This window comes from Fringilla coelebs (genome assembly GCF_963513975.1).
Source record: "Fringilla coelebs genome assembly, chromosome: 1".
NCBI classification, from domain to species: Eukaryota; Metazoa; Chordata; class Aves; order Passeriformes; family Fringillidae; genus Fringilla; species Fringilla coelebs.
Genome location: NC_140028.1, coordinates 95,769,177 through 95,784,903, shown reverse-complemented (window position 1 = coordinate 95,784,903; position 15,727 = coordinate 95,769,177).

Here is a 15,727-nt window from a genome sequence, read left to right as displayed (position 1 = left end):
CCTGCTCCTCCTAAACCAATGCTGGCTGGGCCTGAGCCCTTGGTTGTCCTGCACACTCAAGATGATCTGCTCCATAACCCTCCTGGTCACCAGGGTCAGGCTGACAGGCCTGTAGTTCCCTGGATCCTCCTTCTGGCCCTTCTTGTGGATGGGCATCACGCTGGCCAATCTCCAGCTGTCTGGGACCTCCTGGCTAACCAGGACTGATTATAAAAGATGGACAGAGGTTTGGTGAATCTTCCATCAGCTCCTTCAGTATCCTTAGATGAATCCCATCTGGTCCCATAGATTTATGAGTATCTAAGTGGCTCAGCAGGTAATTTGAGTAGTAAAGAAGTTTTTCTTCACATTCAGGTGGAATTTCTTGTGCATTCGTTTCTGCCCACTGCACCTTGTCCTATGAGCTGGCACCACCGACAAGAGCCTGGCTCCATCTTCTGGCTCTCCTCACTTAGATACTGATAGACATTGGTGAGGTCTCCTCTCAGTCCTTTCCTTCTAAGGCTGAACAGGCCCAGCTCCCTCAGCCTTTCCTTGTAAGAGAGATTCTCCAGACCATTGATCAACTTTGTAACTCTCCCCTGTCTCGGAAGATTGCCAAGCTTTGCGAACCCGAGATGTGCTAAAAGTCTCTGTTTCAGCCCACACATTCAAAGGATGAGTCGAAGCTCTTCAGTTTTCGGTCTTGGAGTTGTTTATTAAATCTTATCTATAAAATTTTCCTCCTGCCCAGCTGAAGTCTGCTCAGCAGGACAGCCAGAGGCACTCTGCCTGCCCCCAGGGCGGTGTTATCTTTATGTACTAAAAACTACATGTAACATGTTTACAATTATTTTCCAATAGCTATCACCTATTTTAGACAGTGAGCTTCTACTCTAAACCAATCTAAACGTGCCAGCATCACCACTGAAGATGGAGGTAGAGAAGAAAAAGAAGAAGGGCTAGACATGCCCAAGTTCCTCCATCTTGTCCCCAAAACCCTCATACTAAAAATCCCAAAACCTACATTTATACCCTGTGATAACTTTATTATTACACTATTTAAACTGCTGTGGCTTTTAGATCTTCATGTAAAGCTGGCAATTTGCTCCACGGTTCGTTATCGAACCCACAGGTGTTCTGGGCTGTGTGCCAGGGTCTCTGAGCCCCTGGCAGGGGTCATGGCAACTCCAGACTCCCAAAGGGATGTCCTGAGTTCTAGCACCCCTGGAACTGCTCCAGAAGCTCCATGTCTTGTCCTCAGGAGCACAGAAGTGGGCACTCCATGTGGTCTCACCAGGGCTGAGAAGGGCAGGATCACCTTCTTAGCCTGCTGGCAATGCTCTTCCTAATGCACCCTGGGATCCCATTGGCCTTCTTGGCCACAAGGTCTCACTGCTGGCTCATGGACAACTTGTTGTCCAACAGGACCCCAGGTCTTTCTCCATAGAGCTGTTTTCCAACAGTCTGCCCCCCAGCCCGTACTGGTGGTCACAGTTACTCCTCCCCAGGTGCAGGACCCTGAATTTGCCCTTGTTGAATTTCTGTAGGTTCTCTGCCCATCCCTCCAGCCTATCAAGGTCCCTCTGAAGGGCTGCACAGCTCTCTGGGGTGTCAGACACTCCTCACAGCTTTGGGTCATCAGTGAACTTGCTGAGGAGGCATCTGCATCTTCATTCAAATCACTGATGGACAAGTTACACAACACTGGGCCCAGCATATAACCCTGGGGGATACCACTAATGACAGGTCTTCAACTAGTTCCTGTGTCACTGATCATGACCCTCCAGGATCTGCTGTTCAGCCAGTAATGAATTCATCAATTCCAGGCTGGAAGTAATGAGTTCTCCAGCCCAGCCTTACAGATGTTTCACAGAAGAGTGAGCTTGGTCTGGCACTGTAATGGTCTGATGAGTTTTACAGATCCCATTTTAAAGTCAGAAGACTGGACCACAAGCAGCAGAGTGACCCAGGATTGTGTCCCCCAGAATATTTTTCAGTACACAGAGTATGCTAGAATTTGTTTATTTATTCATCATTTCTTGCTTAAAATTTAAAGGAATGGATGGTGTTATTCATGTGGAAACAGAGACCATAAAGAGCACCTGTTCAGGAAGCAATTGTCTTTAAGCAGTTGCTAAGATTCAGGATCTCTCTTCCTTAAAGAGGAGCAAACAGTGATCCTGAGAGTGGTGCCTGCCTCACAAAGACTCACAGGAAAATATAAGAATTTCTTTAGCTCACTTTCCCACTAGCTCACTCACCTGGAAGCAGAGGAAAAAGGAGACAATCACAGACCTCCCAATTCCTTTTGGCACATTGTACTTATTTTCATTGGCATGCGTGCCAAAGAATTCCACACAAAATTGGAGTGTACTGACTTGAGATAATCATACAAGATTATGCCAGCCTCATATTTCAGCAAAAACCTTTATAGACATATACCAAGTACCAGTCAGAGAAACACTTGCTAGTGTTGCTACACAAACTTAGCCTTTCTCTAAGCACAGTGTTTCAGGTACTTCCAACCCCTTTGATCCATCTCCTCATCAGCTGCATCTTAGAGCCTGCCTTTATCTCAGAGTTAATTGTAATTCTGTGTATTTGCTAGCAACAGTCATTTTTGAACCTTAAAACCAGGCTTGATCTTGAGACAATAGTTTCCAAAAGAAAGATCCTTTGAGGCAAAAGAAATAGCTTGATTTTTTTCTAGAGTTAAATCTTAAGCCGTTTTTACAGCTATTTCAACACATACTTTGAATCTGAAAATGCACAATATAGTATTTGAGAGAGAAAATTAGATTTTGATTGCCTGACTTTTTCAATCCACTTAGCCTCTATTCTACAAGAACGTGTAGTTGCTTCTACCTGCTAGCACCAAAAAGCATAAAAAACACTCTATCAAATACAATTCACTTGAATAAGATTCACTCACTGCCCCAAGAATTCCTTATGTGTCAAAGCAGTAGGAATTAAATTTGGTTCACCAGCTGATTAAAGCTCAAAGGCAAATAAGACAAATAAGGTGGTAAGTTCAGTCTTCATAGCAAGACATTTGTTCAACTCAAAAAAAAAGTTCAAAATGTTCCAATTGTCTCTTGAATGATCTACTGAACTTAAACTTGTCCCCGATGCTGAACTGATTTTGAACAGAGGGCTCACAGAGTATAACCACTGAACCGAGTACTGCTGTACCTGGACTGTTTCTCAACAGGCATGACAGACAGATTTTTTACACTTGCTACATGTTGTCTTCCACATTGTGTACCAGATGAAGGTGAAAGCTGCAGAGCTTCCCTGTGACCCCACAGAAGATCACTACAGATATTCTTTGCATTTTTATTTAATAGCAATTTGCTTATGGATAAAAGAGCCTGAATTTTCCTCATGGCAAATATTGTATATCAAAAATATACAAGCCTGAATCAGGCTTGAATTCACTATTTATGTGACAACAATAAGCACTGAACACTAACAATGTTTTGTGAATTATGGGGATATAGCAATAGAGTTGCACTACAAGACAAGTCAAACCACCTAACCAAACAATGAATTTGTTCTTTAAAATTTCCTCCTTAACAGTAAAGTTTTTTGATACTACCAGCACTTTCTTTTCCTTTCAAGCATTTTTCTGGCATTATTTTGCTTACACACTTTATGCACAAACTTTAGAGAGAAAAAAAGCACATACTTTTCTCCAACAAACCTGTGTAAATGCATCTGCTGTTGTATTCCAAATTTGAAATGCAAATTCTGGCAGGTTTGAGTTAACCTATATATACTAAAATCTTAAATATTGTTGATTAGCTATCATCATTTACTGAAATATCACCCAATCCAAGCCTTTCTCAAAAACCTGCACGCAAGTAACACTGTTGTATTGTTCTGCTCCAGTAAGTCATACCTGTTTGTTAAGCCAAATGCAAAGTTCCCCTAGTAATAAAACACAATGGCTATAATTGAAGTGTGAGAATCTCCATTTTCTTTTTTGAAAGTGAGAAGCAGCCTGCTGAATGTATTCAGTCTAAAGGTGAGGGAAAAAGGCAGAAGGAAGGATGGTGTGTTGACCCTTTCCTCAGAATTTACCTACAGGGACCAAGTAACTCTTGAAGAATGTGAATGTTTACTCATATTTATTTTATTTTTCTCTCATAGGAGAATGGAAACATGGATCCAAAATACAGGATTTATCAAATGCTACCTGAACCTCTTGATTGCTTATCATTGTCATAAAATTATCACCTACATCCATCAAAACATTTTTTGTTGTCCCAAGGCCTTTTTTAAGGGCACACACATCTGCTATCGCTTCCCTGACTGCACTTGCATTCAACATAACTTTCTACATCAACAGCTGTCAACACTTGTCTTTGGAGCTTGGGTTTGGTGATGCATCTTGAGACTTACTCCATCCTGATTGCAATGCAAAAAGCAATTGCATAAGTGGCACTTTGTCAAGACAATGCAAGCACTGATATCCATGTCACTCTAAATTTCGCTTGACATGTCTTTCAGCTCACACCACCCTCCTTTATATAGTTTTATAAACACTAAGTGCTCCCAGGAAACATTCCTCATTGGCAATCACACACACCTCCACTAGATTAAAGTAACTGCTCCCCAATACTGCAAAATGCTCTTCTATTGCTTCATGGTGCATGCTGAGATAATTTTCTCAGTTACAAAACAAAACTCAAAAGGAAAAAAACCACCACAGACAAACAAAAACAAGACAGCAACAACAATACAGCAAACAGGTGTTCCACTGCCTGGCCAGGAGATAAAAGATCCATTGGGGGATGGATAGTAGGGCGTAGGCTAAAGGTAGGGGAAGGCTAAAGGCAAAGGGATAGAGAAAGGGGAGTGTGAAAGAGAAAGGGCAGGGGAAAGTTGAGGGGGACGGGAAGAATAAAAGAATCAGTTTGGCCTCGAAATGCAAATGTATTTGAAATGCATCTGCACGTGCAGACCTCTGATACACATATGAGTTAAACATGGCCTCAGGCGGGAATGATACAAAAATCTTTCCATGATCCAAGCACAACATAGCAATCAGAAAATGGAAGATAACAATTTTCACTATCACTAAGCCTCTGATTTAGTCCATTTTACAATCATGACTAATATTAAGGCACAAGGTGACGAGTTGGATTTTATACTATCAGTATATGACAAACTCTAATCTGAAAAATTTGGCCAGCGTTATGAACCAGTTATCCAGTCTACAAACTGAGCAATTTGATCATCAATAATAGTTTTTCTTTTGTGTGAAGGCAAAAAAGTTAATCAACTTTATTTTACATTTTTTTTAAGCTAGAAGCTTGATGTTAGAACATAGAAATAAAGCAAATCCACATCATATCTGTAACCCACCACTGAAAATTTAGTTATTCTAAAATTCTGTTAGTATTCCTCTACAGTCTCAACAAACACTATTTGCACATAAGATTGGCTTCCTTCCCTTGCACATCTAAGTGACAAATGTAACTGCACTTTTAACTCTTTAAACTATGTAACATGTTACATCTACACGTATCACATTTTCCTTTGGTCAGGGACTGCTAAACTTCACCCTTCATCAAAATTTTTACTCTTTTATGACACAAAAAGTAGTGAACACATAACATCCTCCTTAAGTGTCAATGGTATGGAACAGAAACAGATTTGCATGACAATATAAACTCATTCTAAAAATACACATCAAATTAGTCTATGAAGTTTTACTTTTTGGAAAAGGAAATTAAAATTTTCTTTAAGACTATTCATCCTGTTTATAATATTTTTTTAAGAATTCAGAAACAAAGTCTAACCCGTTGGCAAAACCAGGATGCAAGGTTACCATTCAGGAACAAAAGGGACATTATCATCTAAGAAATAAATGTCTGGGAGTTTTAAAAAATCCTATTGCAAACCAGCACATGAAATTATCTTGTATTATCCTAAAATTAAGATCCTCCCTCTCCACACCAAGTGTGTGAATGAATAAGTAATATATAATTACCCAAATAAGTAATACATAATTACCTCTTACAGTCCCTATCGTAATATCTTATTCCATAATCTGATTTTTCACAATATAGATACCTCTGTTTGGTCTTTCATGCTTTTACCACTCACTACTTACCACTTAAGATTACTTCAAGGCACAAAATGTTTCAGGTTTTCCAGATCATACCCATTTGTTTGTCAGTCACTGGACATATTCATTTTGCAATACAAAAATCTACAAATTCAGGCAGGTTTTAGTTAGTCCTTTGAGCTAACCTATATATACTAAAATCTTAAAATTCAACTGTAATTTAACAGTTCAAACTTTTAGATTGTTTTTAAAAGCATATTCTATAGTTATTTTCCACGTAGAAGACACTAAAAATAAAAGATTTATTTGAATGAAAGCAATCACATACATAGGTTATACAAGAGGTTATAAAAACTTAAATATGCAAAAATCTTTTACCCCTCAAAAAAGGGGTGTAAAAAATGGGAGGAAAGTGATTATCTCATAACTGCATCACTTCAGAATGCAGAATGAAGCGCTGTGATCAATAAACTTCAGCATTATCAAGTTTCAGCAAGACAAGGAGAGTTTAGAATGTGCCATGGAATGCAAAAGCTTCAGGCAGAGCAGAAATTCTTGCAGTGCAGAAAAGTCTTGTGTGTCAAAAGGAACTGTGGTGTTTTACTGACAGCTTAGTAAATTATTAACATCCTGGGCTGCTGCTCAAAAATATATTATCTATTTTTACTAGTCGAAGGTATGTGATCTGCAGCTTCTAAAGAGGTAGCTCTGACTCGACTGAAACCTGTGGGCATGAGATGCAAGCAACAGGTAATCTGCCAAAGGGGAAGAGAAATTAAAATGAAAATAGCCAGGTTATGAAATATTTTTTTAAAAAAAACAAGATTTGGCATTCTCTGATTTCTTGATTTTCACAGTTTAAACAGAAGAATTAATAGCCTTGAATCTGTATGTTAAACTTGAAGGTGTCTGAAGAAGAGCAATGAAATTGTTTAAAAGTCTTGAGATCAAGTCTGATGAGCAAGTGAGGGAGATGGGGCTGTTCAACCTGGAGAAAAGGAGGCACAGGGATCATCCTAATCACTCTAATTATTGAGCAAGGCATGTCTAGGGGTCTTTTTCCAAATAAGAAATTATAGGATGACAGGAAACAGCATCAAGTTGCACCAGGGGAGGTTTGGATTGGATATTAGGAAAAATTTCCTCACTGAAAGGGTTTTCAAGCCTGGAACAGGATCCCCAGGGAAGTCAGTGGTGGAGCTGCTGTCTCTAGAGGTATTTCCAAGACTCACAGGTGTGGTGATTTGGGACATGTTTTAGTGGAGTGGAAGTATTAGGTTTATGGCTGGACTCAGTCTTAAAGATCTTTTCCACTCTAAATTATTCTCTGTAAGGGAAGAAAAAGTTAATGTTATTAACTAGCAGTTGGTGAGCAATGTTTTTTGTAGAACACAGAATGATAATTCCCCAAAGCATACCTTTCAGGGGTTTACATTATGAAGAGAACTTTGTTTTCTATAGTGATGTCAGCATAAAGATTGGAGGTCACGTTGTTTGTAAGTGCAAGTGGTACCATAATCATGGCATGTGGCTCTACTTTAATATTATAATTGGAGTCCTTTTCTCCCTCAGGCACTTGGAGCATGGGAGAAAGGTGTGACCTTATATTTTTTCTCCCTAACAAAAGGCCATCATACCATAGTGCAAACAGCTTCCTAAATATATTACATGAAACTGTAGCTGTCAGGGAGGTTATGTTCGTGCCAGGGAAATAAGACCTCGGGAAAACCTAACAATTCGGTGTGAACACCACTGCCTTCAGGAGCGCGGTTTAAACAGCAGGTGATCTTTGGAAAGCCCCTGGAAAACACTGCCCAGGGAAATTGCTAAACAGGAGCACAGGGGCGGTTCGAGCCCTGCCATCCCTTTTTCTATCAGAGCTTTGTAAGTTTGAAACCCTGCCAGCTAGGACAAGACGGTTTCCTAAAACTTGCTGATCCCAACCCTTCCAGCGCCTTTCTGGCGGAAAGCGGCGAGGAGCAGCCGGAGGAGGCCGAGCGGGCCGAGCAGCGCCCAGCGGCACTGACCGGGCCGGGCGCCGCGGGGCCACGGCCGGAGGGGCCGGGCCGGGGCGGCCGGAGCCGGGCCCGGAGGATGCCCTCAGCCCCGGGAGCACAGCGGAGCGCCCGGGAGAGGCGTGGACTCCGAACAGCCCTGCCCTGCCCTGCCCTGCCGGCGCTCCCCGAGCCCAGCCCAATCCGTCCGGGACGGAATCCCGCCTCTCTGGGCCGGAGCCGGGATACCGCTGTAAAGCTTCACCTCTTTTAAAGAGCTCATCTCGGTGAGCAGCAGGTCCAGCAACGCTTCCAATCTAACTTAGTCTAACCTAAAGTAATCTAATCTTATCCTGCGGCTTGGACAGGAGCACTCTTTGCTGGGTTAAGCACTGGCTGGATGGCCGGGCCCAGAGGGTGGCGGTGAACGGCGCTGCATCCAGCTGGGACCAGTCACAGTGGTGTCCCTTGCTGTGATGGGGCCAGTTCTGTTCAATATCTTTATTGATGACATGGATGAGGACATTGAGTCTTCCATTGGTAAATTTGCAGACGACACTAAATGGGAGTGTGTGTTTGTTGATCTGTTGGAAGGCAGGAGAGCACTGCAGAGAGATCTGCAATGGTTGGATGGATGGGCAAAGTCCAATAGGATGAGGTTTAATAAATCCAAGTGCCGAGTCCTGCGTTTTGGCCATAATAACCCCCTGCAACATTATAGGCTGGGGACAGTGTGACTGGGCAGTGCCCAGGCAGAAAGGGACCCGGGGTGCTGGTTGGCAGCCGGCTGGACATGAGCCAGCAGTGTGCTCTGGCAGCCAGGAAGGCCAAGGGCATCCTGGCCTGTGTCAGGAACAGTGTGGCCAGCAGGAACAGGGAGGTCAGCCCTGTTCTTGGCACTAGCAAGGCCACACCTTGAGTGCTGTGTCCAGTTCTGGGCCCCTCAGTTTGGGAAGGACATTGAGATGCTTGAGCACATCCAGAGGAGGGCAATGGGGCTGGTGAGGGGCTTGGGACACGAGCCCTGTGAGGAGCAACTGAGGGAGCTGGGGTTGTTTAGCCTGGAGAAAAGGAAACTCAGGGGTGACCTTATCACTCTCTACAACCTCCTGAAAGGCGGCTGTAGTCAGGTGGGGGTTGGTCTCTTTCACCAGGCAACAATTGACAGAACGAGAGGACACAGTCTTAAGCTGTGGGAAATATAGGTTGGATATAAATATAGGTTGGTTAGGAAAAAGATTTTTACAGAGAGTGATAAAGTACTGGAATGGTCTGCTCGTGGAGATGGTGGAGTCACCATCTCTGGATGTGCTTAAAAAAAAGATTGGATGTGGCACTCGGTGCTATGTTTTAGTTGAGGTGTTAGGTCATGGGTTGAACTCGATGATCTTCCAACCTTGTGATTCTGTAATCTAATCTAGTCAAATCTAATCTGATTTTGTAATCTAATCTAATGATTTTTCATACAGTCTCCTGTAGTAAAATTCTGTTTGCAAGGCAAACTGAAACATAAACTTGAAAAGCTACTCAAAAAGTGTTTCTCTGAAACTATCTGTCCATGGATTGCTAACACTTGTCAGATGCTGTACTCTGTACTTGTGCAATGTTCCCTTGTCAAGGGATCTTGCTGTCTAGGCCTCCCAATTGCTCAATACATATTTATCATCACTAAAAGTAAGCCCAACTAAAAAGTCCAATAAGGCAAAAGAAAACACTGACAATGAGGATGTAGAACTAGGTTCGTTATTTGCAGAAAAGTCTAAGTATTGGTTTCTTTACATAAGCTAGATGTAGGTAGTTTCCTAATGCTTAACTGCTTCTTATTTGCCTTTTCAAGGATGTTTGAATATGAATGTAACATGAAGTGGACTCAGAGCTCAGGTGGGTCAGGTGAATGCTTGAAATGTGCCACTATTTCCTCATTAGGTATGGCAGAAATGTAGTCAAGAGCCTGTATTCTCTCATGACAGATATTTAAGTTGATAATTTGCACAAAGTACTTCTGGGTTCAGTCCGAGTCTTTTTTTTTTTTTGACCCTGCTGTACAAAGGTTCTTACAAACTGTCACAACATCTGATTTACTGGGCACTGGCTATTCAAACTCATTATTCCATTCCTGCAAACTGGTAGTGTTGCTAACAGCTATAGGTATTAGGAATCCTAGTGAAATCTAGAAAAAAGGGCCTACTGGTCACACTCAGTTGCTCCCAGAAAAGTAACTGCTTATCTCTTCATATATTTACCACATGTATACCAAATGTACCATTACCTTCCTTCATAATAGATTTTCTTTTCTTCTAGGCCTGTCCAGAGTGTATGCAGATCCAACACAGCGGGACAAATTCATTCAGATTTCTTTTCAGGTGGGAATCACCGCATGATTTGGAAATTCTTGAAGATATTAATTACATGTTTCAAGGTATGAAGAAAGGTAAAAGAGGGGAAGACAGCCACCCCTTTTCCACCTTACGAAATTAGTTGTCTAAAAGGGCAGTGCTTGCTTGGGAAGATAGGTTAAACTATCTCTGTACTCCTGACTATTTCATGTTAGAATTAAGCATCATTCTAACATCAAGCAAAACCAGTTTCTGGTGATTTCAAAACTGTCATTTAAAAAAAAGGTCTAAATGCTTTACAGTGCAAGCCTGTTAAAGAAATGAAACATTCACAACACAAAGTTGTCCCCTAATGAATTGTGTAAGAATTAGAATTTCTTAAAAGCTGTATTTGTTCCAAAACAAGAAGGAAATATGCAATGTAAAAATTGGATTAAGAGCAGTAAAAAGACTTGCAGCACTGGAAAAAAGGATTATCTTCTCTCCAAATTAGGTCCATTTTTGCATCCATATGGTAATCCTTATCTATATTCTCAGTATTTTGCTTATTCTTGTATGATAAAGGCTGTTTCACTTCAGCTGTTTCTTCAGCTCACTTACATCTATTGTTAGACCATTCACATGCCAATAGCAGCCAAAAAATCTATTTTTCAATGCTCCAGAAAGTTTACCTATCCCATGTGGTTCAGCAATCACTCCAATGATGAATCTAACACAAATCTTCTTCCACTGACACTTCTGGGTGTTGTTTATGTCCTGTGAAATATATTTCTACAGCAGACCTACCTGTGTTATGGCATGAGACTTTACAGTCATCCTACACATGATGCTCTCCAACATATCTATGTCTCAAACATTTTTTAGCTTAGCTTTGTGGCCTCATTCCTCAGTGATAGGACAAGTGGAAACAAGTTGCCCCATCAGGCTGCAGATTGGAAGTTTTGATTGAATAACTGGAAAAATTTCTTCATTGAAAGGGTTGACAAGCACTCACACACAGGGACTGTGCAGGGAAGTGTTTGAGTCACCATCCATGGAGGTATTTAAAAGACCTGGACATGTGATTAGGGACATGGTTTAATAGTGGGCTTGAAAGTGTTAGGTTAACAGTGGGGGTTCTTCTTTACCCGAAATGATTCTATATTCTGAATGTCTGAATAGCTTCAGTATCTTAAGAAATATAGGCAGTGTTCAGGGGATTAAATTTAGGATTGTACATTACTTGTCAACTCGATCTGGCTTGTAAACTTGTCAAAGAAGTAGGACTTTGCTGGAGTGATGTTATAAATAGCCTTTTTAGATAAGAGTTTCAACAATACTAATTGAATAAATTATAATGGCCATTTTTTAAATGATGCTGTTATTCTTTATGCATGTCATGTGATGGATAGAATTCACCAATTTTTAGCAGAAAAAAAACAGTTTGGTGCAGGTAACACTATTTATCTTGATAATCCCACCAACTCAAAAAATACTTTTTATCACACACAAAACCTGAGCAGGTGGCAATAGAACTTTTTTTTCCCCAGAAACTACAATGAAGTTGTTAGATTATGAAACACAAAGTCCATCCTCACACACACAGAGGAGCACAGAGAGACAGTGATGCTCAGGAAACCATTACAACTGGAGAAGAGAAACTGGTGCACTCTAATCTGGCTTCTTCCAGGGCTGTCACAGGAGGACAATCAGCCTCCTTGTCTGTGTGGTGAAAGCCATTGAGGTCAGTCGTGTGGGTGGGCTCTGTATCACCTTGCAGAACAAGGAGGGTTACTGCCTATGGGATAATGGAATCTATCTTGGGATTCTGCAAGACATTGTATAAGATGCTTTGAATAGGAAGCTAAGACAGGGAAAGGAGGCAATTAAGGTGTTTTGAGGGCGAACAACTCTAAGAAGATAGAGAGATGATGGTATTTAGGGGACTGGTTCCATGTGAACAGGTTGCTGGTCAGTCTGCTCATCTGGTCATGCCCTTCAATTGGTCACTGCATTCTATCCTGTCTTCTCAAAATCCATTTCTATTTCCTAGGTGAAACTCTCTCTACTCTATACAGTAAAGTTCTGAGCCAGTGAGTATGGGATGACTGCAAGTTGTGTAATCATCCTGGTGTTTCTCGGTACCTTCCTGCCATCACTGGATTAGTGAGTTTATGTGCTTGTTTAAAGTTCTGTGAATTATTTTTCTCACATCTTGGGTTCTAGATCCAGGATTATTTGTGACTACATTATTTGTCATTTCTACTGCTTTTACACTGAAGGAAATGTTAGTATTAAGATGTCAGCTAAAATTGCACTTTATAGAGTTATCCTTTGAAAATATGTTTGTGTGGGTAGGAATTAAGCATTGGTTATTAGGCAGGTGATATAGGTGTGTTTTGCACCTCTCTGTTATCTTCCTTTGAGGTCAGTTTTACCCATTTCAGTTTTCATTGTTTCTGTCATGAGTATTCACATGTACATAGTTAGCCCACATAAGGTTTCTCCCCACTCTTAGCTACTCACACCTTAGGAGCACTAAAGTGATCCTTCTGCTTCAGACTTTCTTCATTTTTTCAGTCATGAGTACAGCTACACTGCCTCCCAGGATTCCTTTTATGCCTGCAAATGTGTGCTTCCTGGAAGCACTGCAGTATTCAGTGATGGGTCTGAGCAGCCTCTTCCTTGTTGATAACACTTGGAGGATCACACTTTAAAATAAACTATAAAATAAACTATATTTTATATAAAGGATCACACTTTAAAATAAACTATAAAATAAACTATAGAGCCAGTTTATCACTTAGCTTTCCTGAAACTTTGATGAAACCGATGAAATAACTTTCTAAGACTGGTCAGAATTTTCCTTCTATGATGTTGAATTGCCCCAATCCACGTGCATAATAATAATAATGAGATGTCATATGTCATTTGTGTAAAATTTAAATTATAAATTGTTGTTATGATTACATCTCTATACATAACTTGACAAAATATGTGCCTTTCTGCTCTATGGATGAAAATAGTGGCTTATAAAGTCAATTGGAATTCTGTCATTGACTACAGTGAGACTAGAACTATTCAAAAAGTGTTGCAGCTGTCAGAATGAGACTCAGGAAATCTACCAGTTTTGTTGCTGCTTTTAATGATTTGTGTTTTATAAATGACATGAATTATCAGCAGCACTCCATTGTCCTTTTTAACTTTGATTTGGGAGCAGAAATACATGCTTCTCAGAAGTCTTGAATGCAAAGTCTTTTCCAAGTGTAATAAATAAATTATTTTCTAAATCACTTACCAAACCAGTGTGATTCCACCAAAGTGATACAATTTATTGCCAAACTTCTCATTATGATATACTATTAAAACATTTCTATAAAGACATTAGCAGAACAACTTGACTTGTTTAAAAATATATGAAGTAAGTTGACACCTTTTGGAAAGTACACACAAGTATGTCCAAACAGCACTCCAGAGAGTGACAATTTAAGGCACGTGATTGTTTTGCAAACTTTCTCACATAAATCTCTGACTAGACCATGTATTTGTAAAACATAATTTCATATATTTCAATAACTAGGTTCACAGCTCAGAGAGACAGAATTCGCCTCAATGCAGGCAACACTTCTGGGGGTTTTTAACATTGCTAGGTCATAGTGCAGCATAATAAACATTGTTAAAAAGAACTTTATTTGTGGAGCAAAATATGTAGAAGGAACAAAATATATTTCTTCGCTTCATGTTTTTGCAAGAAGGTAGGCCACAGTTACTTATTAAATAAATAACAACTGTGGAATGCCAAGCTTCCCTTTTTCTGACAGAGCATGTCACAAAAAAAATTTAGAGACAGAGTTTTCAGGGAAGTAAGAACTGAACTGGCCTCATCAGAGGTGAATGAGTTGTCAACTGATCATTCCAGTCTAATAAACCAGGGCGAAAATAGCTGATACTTAGAGCTGTATCCTCAGCAGCTCTGAATTTATATTGCTGTGATAGAAATCAGTGGTGCTTGACTGATTAAAGTGTGCTGAAGAAGTAACCAAACACTTTCACCCACAGGTTCACATACCACAGGAAATGTGAATGCACAAGGAAAGAGAAAGCAAAAAAAGAAAAAAGTATGACAAATGATCAACTGTTATAACTCGCTTTTTTGTATTTACCCTGGTAGAGAGTGGGAGTGTGTATTTATCAATTGCCCTTGATAAAAAAAGGAATTATAATCCACTAGTATGAGTATTATGAATGAGTACATTCTCAAATGTGGAAACTGGGGGCATGAAAGTTTTTTTTATCACATTTCAAACTGAGAAATTATGACAAGCAAAACCTTGCTGTAGAATCAATTCTACTAGAAAACCTCTTCCAGGGGCAGAAGAGCTTCAGGAATTAAGCAAGATATTCCAGAGAAAGGTCTCTTTGCTATCGGAACGGCCCATTTTATCCTATATTTGTTGAGCTGTAGTTTTCTATATGTTGAGCAACATATAGAAAATGCCTAATGCCCTTGAAACAGAGAGATAAGCCCTTTGTATATAGTGCCTTTCCATTTCTACTGTTTGAAATGGTGTGATATTCCTCTGTTTTATAATACTACAGCCCACAGCCCTCAAAAACATACAGGGTCCTGCTGACTTTTCACAGAGACTGGTATGTTTGTAAATATGGTGATGTCTATGGATCCTCTTTTCTTTAGCCTAAACGCTTGCAACAACAATAGAAACATATGTGATTTTCAAAATTGCATACTCTTGTCTGTGCAACAGTTATATGGTGAAAACTCCCATCTGCTGATGACAACTTACAAATGTTTCTTTGAGGTTCCTACCTTTGAGGTACACCTTTGAGGTGTACAAAGACAGATTGGTAATGGTCTAACAAGCATGCAGGAAACAGTCCACAGTGTGGTTCTCTGCAGCACAGCAATGACTTCTGTATGAGGCCAATAAGAAATGAAAGTTTTATTTAAAAGCCAACACCTGATGAGCATCTTGCCAATTTTGGTGTTGGCACTTTAGCATTATGCTATGAGACAGAGGGGTAGATTTTTGGCACATTGCACTTTACTTGTACTAATATTTGGGATCAGTCACAGTCCTGTTACATATCTATGCCAATTACTAAAATACTTGTTCCAATTATAATATCTAGAATGGCATTAATATGCTCTACTTCATCAAAATAGTATGTTCACATGTACTCAGTTTCACAAAAATTGTATTTATATTATTGAATTTTAACGAGAGTAGCTGTGGGTGATGAAGCTTTCCAGTCAGGGACCCTGATTTGAATCTTTGCCTACAATGACAGCTAAACAGGCAGCTGCTTGTGGCAGCTGCTACCAAAAGAACCACTTCTCT